Source organism: Protopterus annectens, chromosome 8.part0 (genome assembly GCF_019279795.1).
Source record: "Protopterus annectens isolate FY-2018-M chromosome 8.part0, PAN1.0, whole genome shotgun sequence".
In the NCBI taxonomy this organism is placed as follows: Eukaryota; Metazoa; Chordata; order Ceratodontiformes; family Protopteridae; genus Protopterus; species Protopterus annectens.
Window position 1 is genome coordinate 542,553,372 of NC_056741.1, and position 27,312 is coordinate 542,580,683.

Sequence of the window (27,312 nt, forward strand, 5' to 3'; positions counted from 1 at the left end):
CAACCACTTCGGCACCAATCCCTGTGTCGGTGCAGACAATGACCTCTGCACCGATGACTTCTTCAGTGCAGACAACAGTAGTCCAGTCTTTCTCGGCACCGTTGTCCTCGGTGCGGTCAGATGAGTTGGGCACTGAGTCTGCCTCTTCTGTGGACAGGCCTGTTTCTCCCTTAGTTTCCGTGAGGTCCACTAGAAGCCTTTCCGAACATGATGTGTTGCGTCTTGTGGACCAGGTACTCTTGGCCAGAGGTATTCCACCCCTCAGGAACTATCCTTCCTTGGGAGGTGATCACCCATCTCCAAGGACCCCTTCTTATTCTCCTCTTTCATTGCCTTTGAAGTCCATGGATATAGCACAGTCTTTCCCTTCTGCGGTTCCCTTTATGGATCTCAGTAAGGAACCGCAGTTGCCTTTGTGGCAGGAAAGTTTTGCTATGACCCAGGATGTCAGCTGTGACACGCATAGCTTGCTGCTCCATAGCCATCCAGGGAGTCCGGGTCGGCAGGCTGAGCCACTCAGGGGAGGGGTGACCCCTGCCCTAGACATACACTCCTCTTCGGGGGGACCAGCCTTCCAACTGATGAAGAAGGCTTTCGCTGCTACTGGTGATACCGGACTGTCTATACTTCCGCCCTCCTGTGGTACACTGGTTCCACAAGTTGCATCTAGCGGACTCCGGGTGCAAGAGCCGCAGGATGTATTCCCTCAGGAATCTCCTTCTCCGCTGTCTTCTCCAGCTTCTCCCGCTGAGGAGGTCCACCAGAAAAGTTTGTGTAAGAGGAAGCACATGGACTCCACAGAGGAGTCCCTCACCAAAAGGATCTGGCAGAAGAAAAATGCCAGACTGTCCATCCGCCTAACAAAGAGTCCCGGGCCCTGGACAGGATAGGGAAGCACATTTGCTTCAGTGACCTTTGCTATCAGGTCCCTGAATTATATGGCACATTTCACCAGGCTTCAAAGGGATCTGGTTTTTGAGCTCTCTGAAACCTTGGCTGGTGCCGTGTCTGATGAGGTACGTGACAAAGTGGCCTCCATTGAATCTATATCTAACTCCTCTATACGACTGATATCTCATGCATCAGAAGGAGCAGCTAGAGCAGCGGGTCCAGCTGCGGTCTTGAGACTACATGCCTGGATGCGCTTGTGCAACTTTGTGGAACCCTTTAAGTCTTCTTTTCTTAATGCCTCATTGAGCCCTCCTCGTTGTTTGGGCCCAAAGTTAAAAGCACACTGGCTAGATGTGAACAGGACGGTAAAACCCTTTCTGCCGTAGGTGTCCGTTATTTTTCCCCTCAACGTGCTTTCTCCCGAAACCAAAAGAGTGGGAAGATATGGTTCAAGAAATCTCAGGGTCTTTTCCATGACACACAGGCCGAGTTCTCCACCAGAGGCAGAGGGGGAAACACACAGGGAAGACACTTTTTTCGGGGCAGAGGGGGACCACGTAACCAGGGTTCCAGGGATTCTTTCCCTGGTCAATCCTACCAGCGCTCCTGAAGAGCGGCACAACTCCTTTCCTCTGGAGGTGGTTGGGGGACGTTTCTCCTTGTACCCTTCTGCCTGGCTAACCATCCCCACCAATTCCTGGGTACAAAGAATCATAACCAGAGGTTATCATATCCCTTTCGATCTTTGTCCCATCCCTTCAAAAAATCTTCCCGACATTCCACCCAGTCAAAGGGAAGAAGCAGCACTAGAGATAGAAAAGCTGCTAAGAAAAAGAGTTATCTAAATAGTCCTTCCAGACCAGATAGAATCCGGATTCTACTTAAGACTATTTTTGGTGTCAAAGAAAAACGGGGACTGGAGACCAATTTTGGATCTCAGTGTATTGAACAGGTTTGTGAGAGTACAAAAATTCCGGATGGTCACAATACAGTCTATCCTCCCGCTTTTGGAAAAAGACGATTGGATGTGCTCTATAGATCTTCAAGGTGCGTGCTACCATATAAAGGTGGACAGGCCATCAAGAAGATTTCTGCGCTTCCATGCGGGAGCCAGTCACTACCAGTTCAGAGTACTGCCCTACGGACTCACTACAGCCCCCAGAGTGTTCACAAAGTGCATGGCAGTTGTCACAGCTCACTTGCGACTTCAAGGATTCCAGGTGTTTCCATACCTAGACGACTGGCTCATTTCCGCCCCCACCAGACATCTACTGGAAGAAGCCCTGACATACTCTCTCCTGGCTGCTCAAAGGCTAGGCATAACCATAAACTGGCAGAAATCCAATTTCACCCCATCTCAGTCGACAGAATTCATAGGGGTTATCTTGGACACAAAAAACTGAAGAGCTGCTATTCCAGAGCACAGAATTCTAAGGATAAAGCAACAACTAGTTCCAATCCTTTCAAAGTAAAAATCCACGGCTCACTCAGTTCTACATCTGCTGGGTTCCATGGCAGCCTCAGTCGCCATTGTTCCCCTGGCCAGGTTTCACATGAGGCTTCTACAATGGCTACTGCTCACCCAATGGTATCCTTTTCAGCATCCTCTTTCAGCCATGATTCGAGTAACCCACAGGTGCAAACAGGATTTAAATTGGTGGATGACACACAATCTCTCACAATGGTCTCGCCCCTTCTCCCCCCAGCAACCCAAGGCCACAGTGACCATGGACGCCTCCCTGATGGGGGGGGGGCTATGTCAGGGACAGACAGTCCGAGGCACTTGGTCCCACCTGGAGGCCCATCTGCACATAAATGTTCTAGAGCTGAGGGCGGTGCTTCTGGTGTTGCAAGCATTCCATCCCCTGCTGCCGTCTGGGACTATTGCGATTCAATCAGACAACAAAGCGGTGGTCTGGTACATCAACAAGCAAGGTGGAACCAAATCTTACCCCCTTTGTCGAGAGGCCATGAGGATATGGCAATGGGCGATGGCTACCAACCGTTTTCTTCTAGCAATGCACATTCCCGGGAGTTCCAACATGATAGCAGACAGACTCAGCAGGTGCATTCTTCAACCTCACGAGTGGTCCCTGAATCCCTTGATAGTGGCGGAGATCTTCCACCGCTGGGGCCATCTTTGCTGTGACCTCTTTGCATCCCCGACCAACTACAAATGCAGCAACTACTTTGCCCTAGTTCACCCTCCGGGAAAGTCTCCCATGGACACTCTAGTCCACGATTGGCCCTCAGGTCTTCTTTACGCATTTCCACCCTTTCCCTTCATTCCCCAGTTTCTGAAGAAAGCCTGGCGGTTGAAGAGCAAGGTGATCCTCATAGCACCATATTGGCCTTGAGAGATTTGGTTCCCTTTCCTTTGACCTCACCTACTAGATCGACCATGGATTCTCCATCCAACACTGGAGTTGATCTCACACCCACAGAACTTGATTCATCCCAGCCTGAACAGCCTGAAGCTAATGGCTTGGCTACTCCAATTCCCTTGATTGCCAGGCAGAATGATTTTTCATTACCAGTACGTGATATTCTCATTGCTTCTCATAAGTCTTTCACTAGAATTACTTATCTGAGCAAGTAGAAAATATTTACTGTTGGCTGAAAGATAAACAAGTAGACCCCTTTTCAGCCCAAGTGTCAATAATACTAGACTATCTGGCCGACCTGTTTCAATCGGGTCTATCGGCCTCTACCATTAGAGTTCATTTGGCTGCAATTTCTAATTTTCATGAGGGTGTCCAAGATTCCTCTCTTATGTCCAATAAATTGTGCAAGACCTTCATAAAAGGTGTGAATCATCTGAAGCCACCTTTTAGAGAACCTATTCAACCATGGGATTTATCATTAGTTCTACAAGCTCTGACAATGGCACCTTTCGAACCAGCCTCTTCTTGCGATCTCAAGTATTTGTCATGGAAAACCTTGTTTTTGGTCGCTATTACTTCTGCCAGACGTATTTCTGAACTTCAAGCTTTATGTATCAAGAGTCCATACTTGATTTTTCATAGAGATAGAGTGTCTCTGAGAACGAATCCATCATTTCTGCCTAAAGTGATCTCTGAAATGTCCATTAATCAAGCCATTGAATTGCCAGTTTTCTTTCCCAGTCATTCAAACAGAGGAGAGTATTGCCTATATATCCTAGATATACACAGGCAAATCCATTTTTACTTAAACAGGACTAAACCCTTTCGTAAATCTGACCAGTTATTTTTGGCCTTTTCTGGACCTAGATTAGGATCTGCTGTTGCTAAGGTCACATTAGCTAGATGGTTGAAGGACTGTGTGACCTTTATTTACACACAACGTAATATCTCGTTGCCTCTTACCATGAAAGCTCATTCAACAAGGTCAGTGGCAACTTCTGCTGCCTTCCATGCCAGAGCTTCTTTACATGACATCTGTGCAGCTGCAACTTGGGCTACGCCACATACCTTCATCAGTCATTACAAATTGGATTTGGCCTACAGGGGAAAAGCATCTTTCGGTTCTGTGGTGCTCAGGAATATCCTTCCATGAGAGTCTCCCAGGAATAGAGGTAGCTGGGGACTCTGTCCCATGCGTAAGGAATGAACAAGGATTAACAATATCAGATAAAGAAGTTATGTCTTATCATAATGTTCCATCTGTATTGTTGATCTTTGTTCAGTCATTACAACCCTCCCTCCTTCCCCCTCCTGTGGTTTCTAGTGGATCTCACCATCCTGTTCTCTTAGGTTATTTGACCAGAGGTAGCCTCTACCTTCTTTAACTTGCAAACTCAATCTGAGGTAACAGGGAGAGGGGGATTGTGGGTAAGAGTTTAGCTCGAGAGTTTGAAGCTGACGCGAGCTTGGAAAATGGCCGGCTCGGTTCCGAGCTCGGAACCGATACCCATGCGTAAGGACTGAACGAGGATCAACAATACAGATGGAACGTTATGGTAAGACATAACTTATTTTTATCATGCATTCATTTGGAAGTTTATGCTTTGTTATATGGATAGTCTGGGAGACGTTGCTTACTTTCTTCCTTCAGAAAAAAACTTTTTTTAACCAATCTATTCCCACTTTGTCACAGTTGTCCAAGCATGCTTTGAAGAGAGTGTATGATTGTGCAAATACTGTGTCAACAGCTACCGCTGTTGCTACAGTATCCAGAACATATGTGTGGGGTACATAAACAAAAGTTTGTTGACGAAGTAAAGGGTGAAATCATAGATTCTGATAGGGCGGTATAGTTTGGCTCTTTTGCTACCCAGGTTCTCAAACAATTTGATGAAAAGGAAAATTGATTAAGGGAGACTCTGATATGTTTCATATCCCCCTTTACAAAACTTTAAGGCCTCCTTCTTTCAGTAAAAAGCCAAATAAGTAAAACCGGTCATATTTTGGCAAACAGGGAGCTAAAAAGAGATGGCATGAGGTTAATAACAACAAGAAACAGGAGTCCTTTCAGGAATAAGGTTCAGAGCAGCAGTACAGAATGACTATGCCAGCATTCTACCCCCTCCAGCCAATATCTCCACAAAACTGTTCCAGAAGTGGCTCCTCAATATCCCCCTTTGGCAAAAGGCTGTCTCAGACTCTTGGATGTTAAAAGTGGTGCAAGAGGGTTACAGATGGTACTGGATACAAAAATCATCCTTTCAGGCAAATTTCACACCAGCTTCAGAACCAAACAGAATATTTCTCTTAGATTATTCAGTCTTTACTCACCCACTGAGTCATAAAACCAATGCCTATAAGTCAAAGAGGCAAAGGCTTCTGTTCCAGAATATGTCTGATACCCAAAAAAGAGGCCTCCTGAAGAACAGAACTAGATCTTTCATTCCTAAACCTGTATGAGAAAGTACCAAAATTCAAAATGTTGTCTTTACAAAACCTATTACCCCCCCCCCATTCCTCCCATGTGGTAAATAGTAACACTGGGTTTTAAAGGTACTTATGATCACATTCCCATAGCCACAGGCTTCAGTACATTTCTAAGGATCTTTGTTTCTGGGTCACATTATCAGTTTTCTGCATTACCCTTTGGATTATCTACATCTCAGTGGTGTTCATGAAATGTCTAGCCCCAGTCATAGCTCATTGCAGACTGAATGGCTTTCACATATTCCCTTATTTAGATGACTTGCGTATTATTGCAGTCTTTATCCAGATGCCAAGCGTTATTATCCTGGGTAATATCTCTTCTGCATACCCCTCAACCTCTTAGAGCAAGAAATCTGGACAAAGCCATCAATAGTGCTGGTGTCAAAGGCCCAAAAATATGAATGCTTTTTAAATATTCCTACAAACTTAGAAAATTGATGGAATTACAGGTTTTGCATTAGCATGAATTTTTCTGATGGGTGTGAAGTCTGAAACTCAAATGTCTGTCATTATTTCTGACTTCAGCCCTCAATAACTTGCCAATGATTTGCCAGAAAGCTACAATTTTATGAGAAACGGACCAAAGATATCAGGCAGAAATCTGGACATTCTGCGAAAATCTGTACAGTTGAGAGGTATGCATTCTGACAAATCTGGGCTTACAGATAAAAGTTGCAATATGCTGCATAGTCATATCGAATTGTGTTCCTTGGCTGCCTTCTATATACCTCTCTTCAGAGGGTCTTTCTGACTCAAGAGAAGGTGGATTTTTATCTGGAATCTTTGCAAAGCGTCTTCAATCAGTGTCAGACTTCTGCAAGGGAATTTCTCAAGATCTTAGGATTTATTCCTAACTTCTTTGACTCAGTTATTTTTGTGAGTTACTTTATTCTGGCCTCTCTTATATAAGGGTTCATCTTGTGGCCATTACAGCATGTCTGCCCATGGGCCATCCTCTTTCTTCTCTGTGGTAAGATAGTTTGTAAAAGGAGTTTTACACCTGAGACTTCCTCATAAACAGATTGCTTCTCTTTGAGATCTCAGTTTTGTGCTGGAGAAGTTGACTGTGTCATCTTTCAAACCTGCTCATCATGCTGAGTTAAGGTTTTTGACTTGGAAACTGTACTCATTATTGCTCTGATGTCTACAAGAAGAGTATCTGAGTTGCAAGCTCTCATGGTGGATCACACTAAATACAACCCCCTCTTCTATGTCTTTAAGTGGTTTCAGTTTACTGTGAATCAAGCTATCAGTCTCCCATTTTCCTACCTAGAATCTAAAAACAAGGAAAAAGTATTCTGCATACTCTGGTCACGCACTTGCAGCTCAGTTAGTATTTTTACAGAACTGAGTCATTTAGAAAAGTTGATCAGCTGCTTATTTCTTATCAAGGGACAAAAAGCAACATGATGTGACTAAACAGACAATTTCCATGTGATTAGCTATTGCTTTTTGTTATTCCCACTGTGGCAAATCAATTCCAGACACTATCAAGGCACATTCTAGTAGCACCTTGTCTTTTTTGATGGCATACTGGAAATCACAGGACTCTAGAAGCATTCTAGAGGTAGTTGTGTGGTCCTCCATACATACCTTTACAAAATTTTACAAAATGGAATCTTTTTCAAAGTACATGGCAATCATTGCCAGGAACATTCTCCAGGGATTCCTTAATCCATACCCTTCCTCCTCCCAGGTTGGATAGCCTTTGATAGCCAACACATATAGCCTAAAGGCAACTGGCAGCAGTGGGAATGATGAACATAGTGTGTTAGTTGCAGTTACCCATAACAGTACATGTTCAATTTCCTCAACGCTACAGCAGCCTTACCCACCTTCCATTCCCCCAATAGTTATAGTTGGGATATAAAGTACAGTTCTTTATGTTTCTGTGTTGTATTTTTCTTTCTTGTTGTTTTTGTTTCAGTGTTGCTAATTTATTCTCTCTTTCTGTATGGGCAAGAAAGTCCTAAAGAAATCTTCACTCTGACAGCTGATTTCCCTTCTTGGGGCTAGCTAGTCAGCAGTCAAATTGAAGAGGGGGTAGAGCTTTGTGGTGCTGACCAGTTGTTGTTTCCTGAGTAGGGAAACAAACTATAAAGCCTAAAAGCTACTGCAGCAGTGAGAAATTTGAACATCTTCTGTTACAGGTAAGTGCAACTTACACAAATGCATTATCTTTTGAATTGAGTTCATTGGTTGATTGGTCAATTGATTTTAATTTTCTTCTTTATTTTTATATATTGTTTGCCTTTTTGTGTGTATTTTACTCCCTGGAAGATGATTAGTAGGATCGCTAGGAGTTTGTTTAAGTAAACTGAATCCAGACTTTTTTTGTTTTATTATTTTTATATTTAATTTGTTGTTTTTATACTCATGTAACTTAAACCTGATTTATTCCATGGCCAAGCTTCATGTTTCTGGTATATATATATATATATATATATATATATATATATATATATATATATATAGATAGATAGTGTGTATGTGTGTGTGTGTGTGTGTGTGTGTGTGTGTGTGTGTATATATATATATATATATATATATGTATGTATATGTATATATATATATATATATATATATATATATATATATATATATATATATATATATATATATATATATATATATATATATATATATGTCATGATTATATGGAGGGTAGAACTATGGCCTAGACCAGCTGGACAACCAACTTCTAAAAGGAATTCTGCATCTTCATTCACCTTTGAGCAACCTGTCTCATCCTTGGGTTTTGAACTTTATCTTTGGCAGTCTTACCCTTCCACCTTTCAAACGGGCTGGTTTTGTCACTCAGAAGTTCATCTTTTGGAAACGGCTATTTTTGTTGCTTGCAGAATCCCTAAGCTTTGTGACTTTGTGTGCAGGTATCCCTTATTTGGTCTTTCACAAGGATTTGTTGATGCTGTGAGTCAGTCCAGGTGTTGTCAGAATTTTGTTCATTGTGGTTTTTCCTTCCTTGCCCAACTATAGTGACCCCCCCCCCCCTACTGCTGATCTTGAGTTCATTTGTTCACTCTCCCCTCAGGGAGTCTCAGGCATGAAGGCGAGAGCTGGCTGGGGGGAGGGTGCATCAGCCGTGGAAGTTGCTTGCACTTTCACTTGCATCAGACAAAGCAGGCAATGAGGCTGTTTTGATTTTAGGCTCTAACTCTTCACCCATGGGGGTAAATATGAGTGCTTTCATCACCACAAGGGCCTACTTTGTCCTCTCCATGTTTGCAAATGATCCCACCCACATGCAAATGGGGGCTGCCATCACCATCTCCATAAGCCAAGATCACATCCCCAGTTAATAGCTACATCTTCATCTCTTGCAAGCCTCTATTAACATATGAAAAAAAGACCATTGGTTCCTTCCTCCAAGTTAGGGAAGCTGATGCTAGCCACTCACTCCTGTCTTCTCTTCTGGATCAACCTGAATCATAGTCAAGGATTTATTCCATCTATACATTAGAGCTGAGCCTAAGTAGTGTTCGAACTGCTCATACCCAGTCAGTTCAACATATTTTTTTCTTTCAAGGGCAGAGTCCAAGGAAAAGCAAGTGACTTTCATACACTGGATGTTTACCATCTACTCAGTCTGTACCTGCAGAGAGTACATCAGTTTAGGAAGACAAAGCTGCAGTTTGTTTCCTTTGCTCTGACTGTGGAGGGAATAAGCTAGTCCATTCATGTCATTGTTTTCTTTCCAAGTGCTTAATCCTAGGAATAAGTATTAGGTTGTGCAACTAAGGAAAGAAAATGTTGTCCAAAAATAGGAATGGCTATGCCATCGGGTAAAAAAACTCCCTCATCAGTTTCAAGAAGCTACTCGGAGGACTAATAGAGTCCACCAACTCCAACATCAAGACAAAAATATCATCCCAGGCTATCATAGGGCATTTTCAAACTGCATTTACTGTTGTAGGTTATACACTCAAGTGTGATAGCCTTTTCTGTGCTTACTTACTGTTTAATTGCATTTTTCTGCTTAATTTAACCTTCAGAAAACAAATAAATTACTATCTGTTTACCAGTTTCCCGCCTTTTTCTATACTAGAATAGTCCAGATCCCAGATTTGCTGGTTTCAGGACTTTATTTTTGTGTTTCTGAGTTGTCCAGACCTTGCTGTGGTAGAGAGAAGTCTCTCTGCTTATCGCTGGAAGTGGTAAGCATTGAGCTGCCTTTCTTTTGCTAGAGGAGTGGAATTGTATCTCATTAACTGTTTGGGGCTGCTTTCTATCCCTTTCAACTTCCTAGCTTAAAAACCCATGTTTGCGCAGGTTTGCACTTGTTTTAGCTCAGCGGATCATGTTTGGGCGTCCTGCAGACTACTACAGCACCAGAAACGAGGAAGACAGATTTTGCTGATTATAAGTACCTTTTTGTCTTTTTTTTTACTGTTTTTGCTAACCGCACTTCTAAAAGCTGTTTTAAAGTAGTCTTGCTACTATTTCTACTGTATTTTTAAATCATTTTACTGTTTGTGCACTTGGTTTCTGCTTAAATTCAAAGTTTAAACTACATTTACTGTTGTAGGCTACACACTCAAGTGCGATAGCCTTTTCTGTGCTTATTTGCTGTTTATTTACATTTTGCTGCTTAATTTAACCTTAAAAAAAAAAAATTGCTATCTGTTTGCTCGTTTCCTCCCTTTTTCTATACTAGAATAGTCCAAATCCCAGATTTGCTCGTTCCAGGACTTTATTTTTGTATTTCTGAGTTGTCCAGACCTTGCCGTGGTAGAGGGAAGTCTTTCTGTTTATCAGTGGGAGTGGTAAGCATTGAGCTGCCTATCTGTCACAAGAGGAGTAGTTTCCAGCTCGGGAATTGTATCTCACTGGCCGTTTGGTGATGTTTTCTATCCCTTTCAACTTTCTGGCTTAAAAACCTGTGTTTGTGCGGGTTTGCGCATTGCCGCTTAGCTAGGGTTAAACTATTACCCATGCCAGAAAGTCTGCTCTTAAAATTTTCCCTTAGAACCAGTCAGTTTTCCAGTTTTAGCACTCAAACCAGATTCTTTGAGCTCAGCACTTGCTTAGAACTCGTTGTAAGCACTAGATATTCTATAAATTGCTACAGCACTCAACTTTCCTTACTATGTAAAGAGGAAAACAGTTCTAGTACTTAAATAAATAAGCACCTATCCAGGCATGTCTAAGGTTCAGCTTCCGGTGTTTTCTCCTATTCACCTGGTGAATCTAGGCATTATGGGGCAATGTAGCAGTTGCCTAATGTACACAGACAACCCTCTCCTCCTACCACCCAACACTACAGCCTGTGAGAGATGCACTTATATAGCCAAGCAGGAAGCTAAGCTCTCTCCAGCCAAGATTGGACCAGTCAGTCAAGAGGAGAAGGTAAACACCCACAGCACACCATGCACAACACATAGTCCTTCAAAACCTGCACCACCAAAACCCACACATAGTAATACAAAACATACACTTATATTCGCAGAGGCTCTTAATAAAAATCTGCCCAAGCAGCAGAGACCTCCGAAGCTGAAACACAAACAACCCTCACCCCCCCCCCAACACAACTCAAGCGACACATAGCTCACAAAACCAGTGTGCCACTCAACCTCAGCCCCTAAGGCAAAACAATGTACCCAACACACTAGTCTTAGGTGATTCTATAGTCAAGCACACTAATGTCCCACTCACCAAGCTAAACAAGGAAAAAATTATAGTCAGCTGCCTGTCGGGTGCCAGGGTCTGCCACATAATGCATGCACTCAAGTCACTCTACAACAAGTACAAATACGACTCTGTCGTTGTCCATGTTGGAGTGAATTACCAGAGACGTACCTCCCTGGACTACATGAAAAGAGACATGGAGGAGCTCTCGGATCTTGTAGCCTAGCAGGTATGACCCCAGCCCTGAGTAGCATCCTGCCATCGCCCAGAATGATACCACACTACAAGGATGAAATGATTGATTTCAACAATTGTCTAAGCTTCTGGTGTCATTCTAAGGGAATCCAGTATCTGTCTGCCTGGGATGACATGATTGACGGACCACAATGCTTTGCCAGAGATGGCCTGCACCTGACACCCCTGGGATTCCGGGTACTGGCAAGGGCTTTTGCCACCCCCTATAGTGCCTGTTTTAGGCAGGGTTCAAATGACAAAATTATCACTGTAAGAGGTACAAGCAAGCAAAATCTGAGGGTAATGCTACACAGTGCTAGAAGTCTAAACCTCAAAATGCACGCGAGGCACTCCTCAAAATGGAGAACATCATCTGTACAGTGACAGAGACCTGGTTCAAGGCTCCAGGGAGCACCCCTGCAATACCAGGCTACAATTCATACCACACCTTTCAGCCACCTAACCTGGACTGAAACACTAAAGGCGGATGCGTGTCCTTATTCACCAAGGATATCCACACCTCAAGGCTAGTTGCCCAACATAATGCATCTGAGATTCTCCAGGTGCTACTAACACTAGGCAAGACTGCAGTCCAAATTGTAGCTTGCTACAGATCCCCACCATGCCCCATGATTCCCACTCCACTTTTCTTAACATACTGGAAAGTATTAAGGTACAACCAAATACCCAAATACTGGGCGACTTCAACTACCCCGCCATTAACTAGGAAAACTACTCATGTAGCAATACATTTGCTCAATGATTTTTTGGAATTCATAAATTCCAACGCCTTGGATCAACTTATCCATACCCCCATCAGAGGCACCAGTATCCTAGACCTGGTCATTACCAACATGAGTGACCAATGCTCCACACCAGAGGCCAGCTCCTCATTGGTCAGATCCAACCATAGGCTAATCACCCTAGACATCGACATCCTGCCCCACACCCATTAAGGTAACCACCGTAAAAAACCCCTCCAAAGCCAACTTCATGCTTCTCAAGACAGAAGTGGCAAACTTCACGACACCCATGCAGACGGAAAGTAGAAGTACGACTGCTGAATCTTACACCAATGCACTGTATTAATACATACACAAGTGCATGGACCATGCCTTCCCAAATAGAACCAAGATGCTCTCCTCCATATAAAGGAAGCCAATCTGGTGGTCTCCTGCCATAAACAAACTGTACAACAAAAGGAAGAAACTGTTGCAAAAAAAAAAGAGTAAAATCCCAAGACTGGAAAAATTCCTGTGTCAGCCTCAGTAAGAAACTGAGATCCCTCATAAAATCCTCCAAGGCTAGTTACGAAAACAAAATCGTCACAGATTCTAAAGACAACCACAAGGCATTCTATCATTATGTCAAGAATCTCAATGGCAACACTGAGATATGCTCTGAGTTACAGCACAATGGCACTAAATGTACAGAACAAACGTATATTGCCAACATCCTGGCAGATAGGTTTAGTGCTAACTTCACCCCCCCCACCCCCAGCCACTAATGGGCCCATCTCAATACCAGAAGACTGCCAAGCCTGGTAATCAATGCTGCACAGGTAAAAAATGCGTTCTCCATAGCCAAGAATACAGCATCCATGGGACCAGACAACATCCCGGGCTGTGTTTTGCACGAACTACAAAATGAGCTGGCATCCCCACCTAAGTACCATGTTCAGTCATAGCCTCACTTTAGGCTTTGTGCCTACTGAATGGCACACAGCCACGGTTATCCTACTCCACAAGGGGGGATACACCACGGACCCTGGGAGCTATTGCCCCGTTAGCCTGACAAGCCTGATCTGCAAAGCCATAGAATGTATCATCATGGAATCTATAAACAAAGACATAGGTAACCTTCAAACTTTGGACCCCACCCAGTTTGGGTTGGTGAAAGGCAGATCATGTCTCCTAAACCTGACTGACTTCTTTGAAGCAGTCACCAGAGCCGTGGACAAGGGTAAAGTGGTTCACACAGCCTATCTAGACCTCGCCGAGACATTTGACACCATCCCCCACTCTGGAATCATAGATAAACTCACTAAAGTAGGCATAAATCCCTATGTCACACAATGGGTTGCCAACTGGCTCACTGACAGGACCCACACTGTGAAAGTAGCCGACTCCAGACTAGTGACAAGTGGAGTACCTCAGGGTTAAGTTCTGGGTCCACTCCTGTTTGGCATCTACTTCTCTGAAGTTCAGGCCAGCACAGAGGGTCTCTGGCTAACAAAGTTCGCAGATGACTGCAAACTGGGAGCCATTATTGAATCCCCAAATGATGTGGACATTCTACAAAAGGCCCTCACTGAGAAAGATGCGTGGTGTCAGAGCCATGGCCTCAAGCTCAATGCCAAAAAATGCATAGTTATCCCCTTTGGGAAAAACCCTGTGCCCATGAACTACCACATAGGCAGTAGTCCACTTAATACCGAAAGTGGGATAAGAAACCTAGGGACACAGGTGGACAGTAGTCTCTCTTTGATAACCACATCACTGCAATAGTCAGGAAATCCTTCTACGTGGCACACCTCATCACAAAAGGTTTCTCATCCAGAAAAAAGGAGGTCATTGTTCCTCTCTACTCATCCCTCATCATTTGACCTATTATAGAGAACAACACCCCGTTTGGTATGTACCTCACAAGATATTTACAACAACTGGAAAGGCCACAGAAATACCTCACAAAGTGGATCATCAGCCTCAAACAGATGCCCTCTGCAGACCGTCTCAAAAACTCCAGCTCTACTCCAGCGCATATCGTCTACTCAGAGGCAATCTCTACCTAACATACAAAACTATGTCAAACTCAGAGCTGTTGGACATGCTACACTTAAAGAAATCCCAGTCCCTCCAAGCCACACACTCCAGGGACCTAAACTTTGTCACCACAATAAACAAAACATGCTGGAGGGATAGGCTCCTGTCCCAGAGACTCCCCATACTCTGGAACAGACTACCCATTCATGTCAAGCAGAGCACCTCATTAGCTGTCTTTAAGAAGAATCTTGATGATTGGATAAGAAATAGGAAATTCACCCCGGGGATCACTTCTGTGGCTCTGCTCGACAGGGGCACAGGAAAATAATTTTTGGTTGGCGAAAGCCAGGGAATCTTTATGGCTAGGCTTGTACAGGCCCTAGGGCCGATGGCCTGGTACCTACCTATGAACCTATGAATCTATGTACATAATGTTAAGGGAACACCCAACAGTGCCCCGAACTAATAGTAAATGGAACTCCTTATACTGAACTGGAAGATATAACAGATTTGCTGGCTGATAAATTTGGCACCAATTTCACCCTCATTTATCCCCAAGGAATACTCTGTACCTTTTCTCCCCAAACTATCACTAAAGAACAGGTCCTCACTGCACTCTCCAAAGCTAAAAGCACTGCATCAGTGGGTCCTGATAATATCCCAGGATGCCTCCTAAATAGCTTGAAACATGACCTGTCAGACCCACTAGAATGTCTGATGTTAAGTTGTCCATCTCGCCTTCGTTCTTGCTGTTTGGGTTTGAAGCCGATCCTCGGCTCCGACTCGGCCATCTTCTATAGCTCTAGAGCTGTTTACTGGCTCGAGGCTACCCCTTATCCCAGAATGCCCAGCGTTAGCTATCCAGATCTCGTTTGCCGCTTCAGCTGCGAGGTTGCTTCGTTACTGGCTCAGGCTTGGTATAGTTTTTTTTCTATTATTATATTTGTTGTTTATTCTTAAAAATTTGTCAAGTTTTTGTCTAAATATATTACTTTATCCCTTATCGCTTTATTGTGTATTGTAGCTTTGTTGGCCGTCGCTCCATAACCGCAGGCCTTCTGTTTCCCCTGAACTCGTTTAAATTAGAGAGTCCCCCCCCCCCCCCCTTAGGACAGCCATTTAAATTAGAGGCTCTCCTTTCTGTTCCTTAACTGTAAAAAAAAAAAAAAAAAAAGACTGTTTGTTTCTTAGATGTAACTGCAAGGGCGTGGTCTCGAGCTGGCTGGGCTGAGTAGCTTTTATTAACTACTTAAACCCTCTTTTGAAAAGCCTTTGTCTTCCTCCTCCTCCTGCCAAAAAAAAGGGCTGCTTCTCTCCGAGTCCCGGGATGATCCACTGCCAAAGAAGACGGCATCTGGTGTGTGTGTTTCCTCGGCGCGATTCTCACTAGTCCCCTTGGGGGAGGGGAGAGGTCTTCTCACCGTTCTGTTCCTCTCGGTCTTGAAAATGATGAGTTCTGGCCAGCGGAGCCCGAGCCCTGAGGTTACCCCAGTGGGGGGTTCTTCCTGAGGGCTCAGCCCTCCGCCTCCTGATCTATCTCCGCCCCTTGACGAGATTGGATTTGGATTTTTGAAAAGGCGATCAAACCTACCAGGAACCAGTCCTCTCGTCCCAAACCTACACAATAGGGCGTGGCAGAGGCTTCAACGTCCATCCATCCTCTAATAAAGTCTAGGAGTAGGATATATGCGAGGAACACGCACTGACTTCAGCGGCCTTTACCTTAAGGTCTCTGAATTTATTGGCACATTTTACTAGCTCAGAGGGATCTGGTCAAGGAGTTGTCAGACTAAAGCCTGGGAGTCAATCACTCAGGACAGATGGGTGCTGGATCATTGCGGAGGTTACACCATCCCATTCAAATACAAATCCCCCCCCGTCCAAGAGAGAACCCGGACCCACACCCCAGTCAAAATAGCCGCAGAAGCTTCAAAGCTTCAAAGCTGCTCATAGTCATCACCAGGTCCCCTGGATCAGGAAATAAGTCAGGAGGTTTACTTTTAGTGCTATTATCACATACCGATATACATCAGGCGAAGGTAAGGTATCTGCGCTTGGCCCTGGGAGCCAGTTTTTTGTTTTTTGCCCTTGCCTTGGTCTCACCACCTAAGGAGCCTTGATTCCAAAAGTCCCTATCTTCTCGACGACTGGCTCCTGACTGCCACCACCAGGCATCTACTTATGGACAACCTCAGCCCACATCTCTGGGTGTTTCCCCTCTGATTACATTTTTCTGTCTAAGTCTGTCTTGCTCTTCCTCTCCTCTCGCATAAAGTTTATAGGAGAGACAGAGATAGATTGTTCAAGCTCTGATCTCGAGATCAAAGCCCCAGCCAGGATGGTCCTACAGTTTCTAGGCTCAATGTCTGCCCTGTACTTTTACTTTTAGTTCCTCTAGCAAAGGTTACATGAGGATTCTTCTCTTTTGGCTCTCTCAATGCTCAATGGACCTTTCAATCATCACATCATGAAGCTCCACATCAACGTGTTGGAGATGAGGGGCTGTACTTCTCCTTACAGGCCTTACACAAGTTCCTTCCCTCAGGCATCATCGCCATCCACACAGACAACAACATGGTTGTTTGGTATCTGAACAAAACAGTAGCAGCCCAGGTTTTCAAGAGAGATGGGGGACTGCGTGTGCGACCTTTTTGCTACTCCAACAACACCACCCCAAGCAAGGTCTTTCTCCTCCATTCCAGGAAGTACCAAGTCATTCAAAAGCTTCTCAGCTAAGTCTTCAATGATTCTGATTGCCCCCATACTGGCCTCGTCAGATATGGTTTCCTTACTGAAAAGCATGCACCTTTGTCCCAAAGGTCTGCTCTAGTTTCTGTCTTCAACAATCTCTACTACCAGTTTTTTTTTTTTTCCAAAATTCTAATGAGGGCAGAATACACTCTCCATAAATGTTCTGTTCACAGGCAAGTCAGCCCTATTTAGACAGGGACTCAGCAACGTCAAGTCAGACCAGTTGTGTGTGTCCTTCTCAGAATATAAATTGCCAAAAACCATCATACAAACAACAAATGGAAAAATGGATCAGAGATTGCAACACTATTCTTTCTCTTTCAAATAGCTTGCATCATCTATCATCTATCTATCTACCAGAGCTATGGCTACTTCTATAGCTTTTCATTCCAAGCCTTCAGATGTTTGGGATCCATCTCGCCTACATTCCTGATACCTCCCTCCCCCTGCCTGCTGCCTTGAGAATGGTGAGTACATAACTAAAAGTTTTGTAGTATAGCTTTTTCTTATTGTTGTTGTGGTTGTTGTTAGGAAAATGTCTAAAGATACCAAGTTATCTGGTTTCAAAATGTGTGACTCATGCTGTCAGAAAATGTCTCTGACAGATGGGCACACTAGTTGTGTATATTGTTTGGGTGCTGTTCACCTGCAGGACTCCTGTTCTATATGTCACGCTTTTAGTCCAAGGGTCCTGCAGGAGCGTAAAAACAAATTAATCCTTCGGGATTATTGAAGCCTCAGGATTCTCCGGCTAAAAGTACTCAGCCAGCGAAATCGCCTAAGTCTGTCAAGCCGTCGGCTCCACCTTCGGAGCCAACTCCTTTACTTGACCAACCAAGTATGTCGGTGCCAGCTGGCACCGACAAGGCAACTCCTACGTCAGCTCCATCTGCTATTTCAGAGCCGTCTCGGAGCCATAAGAGACTGAGGTCTCCATCCTTGGAGTCCATCCACTCTGCACCTTAATCACCCTTGTTACAGAGTGAACGTAGACATCATTCTTCCCACTCCTCTCGATCCTCTAGATTATCGGATCATGATGTGGAGAGGGTAGTAAGTAGGTTGCTTAAGTCACAGGCACTGGCAAAATTACTGTCCAGCCCACCTCAACAAGTATCGGCTCCAACTGCCTCTATTTCTGTTTCTCCTCTGACTACATTTAGCTCGGAGTTGGAGACCATGGATCTGCAGGTAGTAGAACCGCCGGCACCGATCATCATCTCTCCTTCGGTTCCGACGTCGGCTCCGATTACCTCGATTGTACCTTTTATCGCCGGATCTGGGCGCCAGGGCTCTCTCGTCGGTTCCGGGGGGTGGCATCGGACCCTTGTCCGACCCCGTTCTCCCCATTGGAACTTCGGCACAGGTGAGCTCGGCTCCAGCATCGGCCTCGGAGCCATCACCCTCGACGTGGAGAAGGATTCCTGTTTCTTCAGAGCCGGAGCTTTCTCTGCCTTGAGGTCGGGATGCCTTCAAGGTCATGCGGAGTGTGCTGTCCCTGAAACAGCTCTACTGCCAGCTTCATCAACTCCTCCCCCCGTGGTGTCTGTTCCAACCTCTACTCCTCCTCCAGACCCCAAGCATAGGGAACCTATGTGCCAGGACACCCCATTGGGTGATCCCTCTTCTTTCAAAGCCTCCACTGATCACTCGGAAGAGCCTCCCCAGAAGAAGAAGTGCAAGAGGAAGCACATAAGACTCCCCTGAGTCTGTTACCTCAGATACAGACATGGATGAATCGGAAGGGTCCCCAAGGTCCCCCTCTGAAGATGTTTATTTTTTGGATATCCTTGAAATGCTTAGACAGAGGAGGGACTGGACTTCCCTAGCCCCTACCGAGGACGAGTCTGTATACCTGGATGCATTTGGTTCCCGACCTTCCACCTCCTGGCTATCTCCTCCTATTGATCCACTCATGTCTGTATTGGCTCGAAAGGCTTGGTCAGCTCCATATTCTGTGAAACCTACTCAGAGGAGACCAAACAAACTTATTACAGCCCCCAGGACAAACAATTCCTCTCCAAAGGTGTGCCCTTTGATGCCATGGTGGTAGCAGCAGCCACCAAGAAAGAGTTATCAGAAACCTCTTCATCTGTTCATCCTCCAAACAAAGAGTCTCGGACGATGGACAGATATGGAAAGCAAATGTTTGCTTCAATGACCTTTTCAATAAGGTCCCTGAACTATCTATGCCATTTTACACGTCTTCAAAGGGATATCCTGAAAGAGCTTGGAGATACCCTTCAAGATCCTACAACTGAGGGAGTACCAGCCAAAGCAGCTTTTCAGCTTGCGACTCTTAATTCCATAGTCAACTCCTCCATGAGGCTGATTTCCTATGCAGCCGATGGAGCGAGCAGAGCCACAGAGACAGGTGTGGCTCTCGGGAGACATGCTTGGATGTGGCTGTGTCAGTTTGCGGAACCCTTTTGCGCGTCCTTCACCAATCCTCCCTTTGATGGCTCCTTTCTCTTTGGGCCTCAGGTGAAAGACACGTTGACCAGGTGGGAGCAGGAAGGCAAGACTCTCTCTGCCATGGGAGTCCATTTTTCCACTCCTTCCAGACCTTATCCCAAGGGTCAGAAGAGCAGAAAGATGTGGTTCCGAAAATCCCAGAGACCCTTGCCTGACACACGTGGTGATTTTTCCCCCAGGGGCAGAGGGTGAAACAACAATAACAGATGCCGCCCTCGTGGCAGAGGGGGACCGCAAAATCAGGGTGACAGAGAAACCTTCTCTGCCAAGCCCTTCCAGCATCCCTGAAGGGTTGCCCGACTGCTCACCTCTGGAGGCAGTCGGGGGAAGACTTTCGCTGTACCCAAAAGCCTGGCAAAATATAACAAGAGGCAGATGGGTACTATCCATTATATCCGGACATTACAAAATTCCCTTCCATCAATCCCCCATAGAATCAAAAAAGCCCATCCCAGATGTTCCATCCAATCTAAGGGATCAAGCAGTCACAGAAGTTTCAAGACTGTTAGAAAAAAGAGCCATTCAAGAAGTCCCCGCAGACCAACTAGGATCCGGAACTTACTCAAGATTCTTTTTAGTACCAAAAAAGACAGGGGACTGGAGACCAATACTGGATCTCAGCCGATTGAACAAATCTGTACAAAAAGAAAAGTTCCGTATGGTGACACTGCAGTCCTTTTTCCCTTTTCTGGGTCAGGACAATTGGATGTGCTTGATAGATCTTCAGGAAGCGTACTACCATATCAAGATGGACAGACTCTCCAGGAGAGTTCTTCGCTTCCGGGTAGGGGCCAGCCATTACCAGTTCAGAGCTCTGCCCTTTGGTCTCACCTCAGCCACCAGGGTGTCCACCAAGTGTATGGCTGTAGTCACGGGTCACCTGAGGCATCAAGGATTCCAGGTATTTCCCTATCTAGACGACTGGCTCCTGACTGCTACCACCAGGCATCAACTCTTTGAGGCATGGGATTATACAATCAGATCATGCACTCAACTAGGCATTACAGTAAGTTTCAAAAAATCTGCATTGTTGCCCTGTCAGTCTATCACATACATAGGAGCAGAATTAAACACAAAAGAAATGTTTGCAAGATTACCACAGGAAAGAGTTTCCACTATGCGTCAACAAGTGTTAATTCTAATGCAGAGCAAAAGGATTAAAGTCAGATATGTCCTCCAAGCTCTAGGCTCCATGGCAGCCTCCATTCTTCTTGTCCCATTAGCATGTTTCCACATGAGAATCCTTCAGTGGCTTCTTTTCACGCAGTGGTCTTTCCAGGAACTACCCATGTCTCACATGATCCTGATCACAGAAACATGCAAAAGGCACCTTTCTTGGTGGATGGTCTCCCCATTAGTAATTTAGGGCAGACCTTTCATACAACCCCCTCTGGTAGCCACAGTGACTAAGGACGCCTCCGTGATAGGGTGTGGGGGGGCATTATCTAGGCAGGACAGTCCAAGGCACTTGGTAACCTCACGAGTACCATCTGCATATCAATGTCCTAGAAATGAGAGCGGTGTTCCTAGCATTGCAAGCCCTTCAAGACTCTCTTCCTTCCGGGACCATTGCAATCCAAATGGACAATATGTCAGTGGTGTGGTACATCAACAAACAGGGCGGGACCAGGTCTTACCCCTTGTGTCGAGAAGCACTCAGACTGTGGCAAAAGGCGATTTCCTCCCAACATTTTCTGATAGCAACGCACATCCCTGGGAAATCCAACGTCATAGCGGATAGGCTCATCAGAGCTATCCTCATGCCTCACGAGTGGTCTCTGAATCAGGAAGTTGCAAATCTTATCTTCTGCAAATGGGGACAGCCTTGTTGTGACCTATTTGCCACTCTTGTCAACAACAAATGCAGCAGCTACTTCTCCCTACTTCCTCTTCCAGGTCATATACCTAGAGATGCTCTAATCCACGATTGGCCTCAGGGACTCCTTTACGCTTTTCCCCCTTTTCCCCTAATACCAAGACTCGTACAGAAAGCAAAATCGTTGGGTTGCAAAATGATCTCCATTGCCCCATATTGGCTTTGACAGATATGGTTCCCGTTCCTGCACCTCCAGCTTCTGGATCAACCATGGATTCTGGACCCAGTTCCAGATCTTCTGATTCATCAATCAGACGAGTTGCACTCATCCCTTCAAACTCTCCAGCTCACAGCTTGTTTACTCCACTTTCAACCTTAGCCAGGCTTTCCAATATCTCCCCAGCAGTCCGTGATAATATTGTTTCCTCACATAAGTCTACTACGAGGAAAACGTATGCTAGTAAATGGAAACGGTTTTCTTACTGGGCAGATTCTAGAAATTTGGATCCTTTCTCAGCCCCAGTCCATGAAATTCTTGAATTTCTAGCACAACTCTTTCAGTCTGGTGCTGCTTCCGCTACCATTAGAGTATAGCTAGCTGTCATTTCTAATTTTCATATCGGTATATTTAATTCTAGCATAATGTCTCATAAGCTCTGCAAGGCCTTTATGACAGGAACATCTCTTCTTAGACCCCCAGTTAGAGATCCTCCTCCTCCTTGGGATGTCAATTTAATTTTAGCTTCCTTAATTTTGCCTCCCTTTGAACTGGCAGCATCATGTTCCTTAAAATTTCTTTCTTGGAAGACACTTTTTCTGATTGCTATCACTTCAGCTAGACGTGTCTCAGAACTTCAAGCACTGTGTGTTCATCCTACTTACCTGGTGTTTCACAAGGACAGAGTTTCTCTGAGGACCAATCCATCCTTTATTCCTAAAGTCTGCTCAGAGAACAATTTAAATCAATCCATAGATATCCCAGTTTTCTTTCCTAATCACAGCAACAAGACAGAATACAAGCTCCACCAACTCGATCTGCACAGACAATTGCGTTTTTACCTCCATAGAACTAAGGAACTAAGAAAGTCAGACCAATTATTTCTTTCTTATGCTTTCAACAAACAAGGCCTTCCAGTTCCTAAGGTGACCTTATCCAGATGGTTATCTGATACTATTGCCTTTATTTATCAGTTATGAAATAAAGAGCTACCAGCTAAACTAAAAGGTCATTCCACTAGAGCATTAGCCACCTCTGTAGCCTTTCAGTCTAGGTTGCCCATAGACTCAATCTGTGCAGCTGCCACTTGGGCAAACCCTCACACCTTTATCTCACATTACAAGGTGGATATGGTCTCTCGGAGCAGAGCTTCCTTTGGTTCTACTGTTCTGAAGAGTCTGTTCCAATGAGCCACCCGGGATTTTAGGTGCTAGGGACACTGTCCCAAACTGCAAGAACAAAGGCGAGATGGACAACTTAACATAAAGAAGTTATGTACCTACCATAATGTTCCATGTTAGTTGTCTTCATCTCGCCTTCCTTCTTGCGTCCTTCCCTCCTTCCCCCTTCCTAGAGGATTGAGAAGAGTTCCTTTTTGTTTTCACTGGCTGAGTATCTTTTATTACTTCACATGCCGGGTAATTTATGACTCTTTCCTTGTTTAGGTGTATTGGACAACCAGTTTTTAGGTAACTGGTTACTGTACTTAAGTCTAGTGTGCGCTATCACAAATGAGATCTGGGTAGCTGACGCTGGGCATTCTGGGATAAGGGGTAGCCTCAAGCCAGTAAACAGCTTTCGAGCTATAGAAGATGGCCGAGTCGGAGCCAACCCAAACAGCAAGAAGGAAGGCAAGATGAAGACAACTAACATGTAACATTATGGTAGGTACATAACTTCTTTTTCAACCACAGCCTCCAGAAAGGCTTTGTCCCTAGGGAGTGGAAGAATGCAACAGTCATCCCTCTACACAAAGGGGGACTATCACCAGACCCAGGGAACTACAGACCCATAAGTTTGACTAGTCTTATGTGAAAGGCCATGGAAAGAATTATTGTAGACCTAGTAAACAAAGACACAGGAAATCTTCAGACATTGGACCCATCCCAGTTCAGTTTCGTTAAGGGCAGGTCATGGCTATTAAATCTGGTGCACTTCTTCAAGAAGGTCACTAGAGCCATGGACAATGGCAGAATAGTACATTTTGCCTACTTTGACCTGGTAAAGGCACTTGACACAATACCTCACTCAGGTATTATAGAGAAACTCACAAATGTAGGCATAAATCCCTGTGCCACCCAATGGATACCCAAAAGGCTCACAGATAAGACACATAAAGTTATGGTGGGAGAATCCACCTCAACCAAGATGCAGTTTACTAGTGGTATCCCACAGAGTTAGGTAGTGAGACATCCCCTATTCAGAATATACTTCTCTGAAGTGAAGACAGATGTAGAGGGCCTTTGGCTGACCAGATTTACTGACAGCTACAAGCTGGGTGCAATCATTGAATCTGCCACAGATATAGATATCATCCATGAGAGTCTGACACAAACATATAACTGATGTCAAAGCCATGGCCTAAAATTAATTGCAAAAAATGCATAATTATTCCCTTAAGGAAGATGACTACCCCTTCAAATTGCAAAATTGATAACACTTTGCTAAGAGTAGACCCAGTGGTAAGGAACTTGGAAACTCAGGTTGACATGTGAACTTTGATCACTATGTGTCCATGGTGGTGAGAAAATCCTTTTACATGACACAACTTTTAAGTAGGGGCTTGGCATCCAGATCTGAGGAGATCATAATCATACTGTACTCAGTTCTCATATTACTAATAACCAAGTACAGTGCACCCTTCAGCATGTGGCCTGACCAGGCATTTGCAACAGCTGGAGTGACCATGGAGGTTCCTCACTAAAAGACTACAGGGTGTAAATAACATGTCCTTTGTGGACTGCCTGAAAGCCCTGTTCCTGTACTCTATCTCCTACAGACTACTAGGGACAATCTATGTCTACCCTAAAAGGTATTCTCTGATCCAAACCTGATGGATCTGCTATACATTTGCAAAACAAAAAGCACTAGAATTACCTGCTTTAAGGATCAAAACCATGTCTGTGACATAAACAAAACATATTGGAGGGACAGATATGTGTATCAGAGGTTATCCCTTCTCTGGAACAGACTTCCCATCCATGTGAAGCCAAGCTCTTCCTTAAGTCTGTTACGTGCATTTTCGATTCTAAGGCTATTAGCCTAGTAACCTCCTGTGATCCTATCATCCTTTTCCTTCCTTTATACATTAAATACATACTACCAATTCAAGTTTAGGAAGACTGATTGTCTTCTTTGCTGCAGTTAGAGAAAGACTGACATTTCTTAAGCAAACCCTTGTGGATTTCCAACTGCACTGTTTTCTGTCATGAGGAGGCTAACTGTCCAATCTATAATTCTTCTGTCACAGGGCACACCACTAGGGAAGTGATTACTTCCAGTGCTTGCATAAAGCAATATCACTATTATGACATCTCTGCCATGGCCACTGGTCTACGATTCCAGGAGCTGGGCCTGCTTTGGTTTCTCTGTACTTCAAAACTATATTTTCTGAACCCTTGCCTTTAATTCTTCCTCTGGCTTCAGCCTCCCAAGAAACATAAGTTTCATATGTTCACCGTACTGATCACTGCTGCAGTAGCCATCACTATATGGGTTGTATTCTGCTTAGGATATAACAACCGTCCAGCTTCCAAAGCTTCAGGGCATCTTCCACACTCCCAAACCATCAGTCAGCTTGAGCTGGGCAGACTAAACAGACAGGTCTGGGGGGGTCCAGCTCTGCAGAGCTTTCCTGCTGCTGAAGAGTATGCTCCTCTGAGGCTTTCAAGGATAGAAAGTCGGGTTGTGATGTTCCTTTGCTGGGCAGATAAGCTCTCTTTTGGGGGAAAAACACCTTCCATTTAAAAAAAAAATATTTTGTAACACTTTCCTGTTCAGGAAAGATGTTTTAGAGCTAGGAGTTTATGTTTTAACAGACTGTCACAAGACTGTGCTCTATTTTTAAACAAGAGCGTTCTTTTTTCCTGTTAACTTAAAAGTTGTTTAATAATGTAATTAAAATCCATTTTTTCTCTGGTGAAATTTTATTTATTTTAATTTTGGGGGCTGGCAAAGCGTTTTTAAATGCTTTTTACTGTGTTTTTATATGAAAAAAGTAACTTTGAAGTTTTACCAGCTCTTGCTGCCTGCATTCCCTGACAAAGAGGCATCATTTTCATCTTGACCATGGAACGAACTGTCTCTCCCATGGTCGGTCCTTCTTCCAGCCACAAAAAGAAAAACTTAAAACAGCCTTTGTCACCACAGCAAGATAGCAATTTGCCTCAGCCACAGGGGAGTGACTCTGCTGTGGCTATTAGCTGTACCTCAGACCACTTATCTTTTACCCTGGATCCCTCTGGTGTAGTACCTACAGCCACTGTGGACCAGGGGTTAACCATGTCCTCTGCAGCTGTTTGGATCCCCTTGGTGGGCAAGGGGGAGCCATTCTTGTTAGTCATGGAAAGAGGGAACAGGGAAGGCTTCCCTTTTTTGTCACGATGTTGTACCCATCCATGGGGGAATCTGATGTTGCCATTAATAACACTGTTGTCCCCATTTTTTCAGTTAGAAAACAACAGAAAACTAACGATGTAGCTATTCGGGAGTAGTTTATTATGTCTGGCTCAGAGTTTAATTCAGGTTATTGATCATTTTCATAAAGTAGTTTCTGGTTAAAAAAAGAAGGGTACCTCTCTTCCCAAAAAGATTCAACATTCTGCATTTGGACAGAAAGATGAAGGGGCAGATACATAGTTTTCTCCTCAGATTTCTGATTTAGACTCTGTGGCTTGCTCATTTTCTGAATCTGTCTGTGGGGTTTCTCCTTCTCTGACACTATTTCCAGAATGTGACATTTTTCCCCAGTGGGAGAATGCTGAGGTTTCTCAGTCCCTCAGAACATGCTGTTACAGAAGATTTTCCAGAACATTCACCCACTCATCTAGTTCTGTTAGCTTTGGATGATGTGTGTGTGTTACTGCCTGCAATTTCCTGATAGTCAGCCAGCTGCCCCTAGAAAGGCAGATAGGATATATGAAACTCCTCAGTCTTTTAAAATTTAATGCACTCTTCCCAAACCTGATTGAGCAGCTATAGCTGTAGTTAATCCTGCTTCTGCTAAAGATTTGATTACAAAGCAGTAAGTTATTTTCTTCCAGTCTTGACTTTACATTAATTTCATTTTTACTTTATTCTAGTAACCTATTCACCTTTCTAGTCTCACCTAATCAGAAACACCAGAGAAGTAAATTACAACAAGTCAGGCTCTGGAGATTTCTTTTTTTTTCCCTTCAGCATTTCACATTCTGAACAGGATGAAACCAGCTGCCCAACTCCCAGTTCCCACCCACATCCACATACTCTCCTTTTATGGGGGACAGTCTTCTCCGACTCAAACATAAGTATCAGTAAAGCATCTCTGTTCTCCTGCCTAAACCAATAAACTCGTTAGCACCTCCCAGTAGGTTTCAGTACTTCCATTAATTAACTCCCTCTTTCTACAGCCCTGTCACACTACCAGTTGCCTGAAGTGAGAACCTCTTTAGGACCTCCCAAAAGATCACAATACTTCTATAACTAACTCCATCTATGTACTGCTCTGCCATGCTAACATTTGTTTTACTTAATACCACAGCCTCCCTGCTCTTACAGTTCCACCCCTTTTTTTGCCATTAGTAGCACCCACCTTTCCCAAACAGTACCATCTAACTGCCTTTCTCCCACTACTACTCGGCTTCTCCTGGTCCCTCTGCCTTCAAGGTGTTG

The 27,312-nt window shown here is 44.4% G+C and overlaps 1 protein-coding gene across 2 annotated transcripts in view; it reads left to right on the plus strand.

Moving 5' to 3' along the window:
• Positions 1–27,312, plus strand: part of HORMAD1 (HORMA domain containing 1) — a 4,208,304-nt gene that overhangs the window by 2,422,225 nt on the left and 1,758,767 nt on the right. The window lies entirely within an intron of this gene.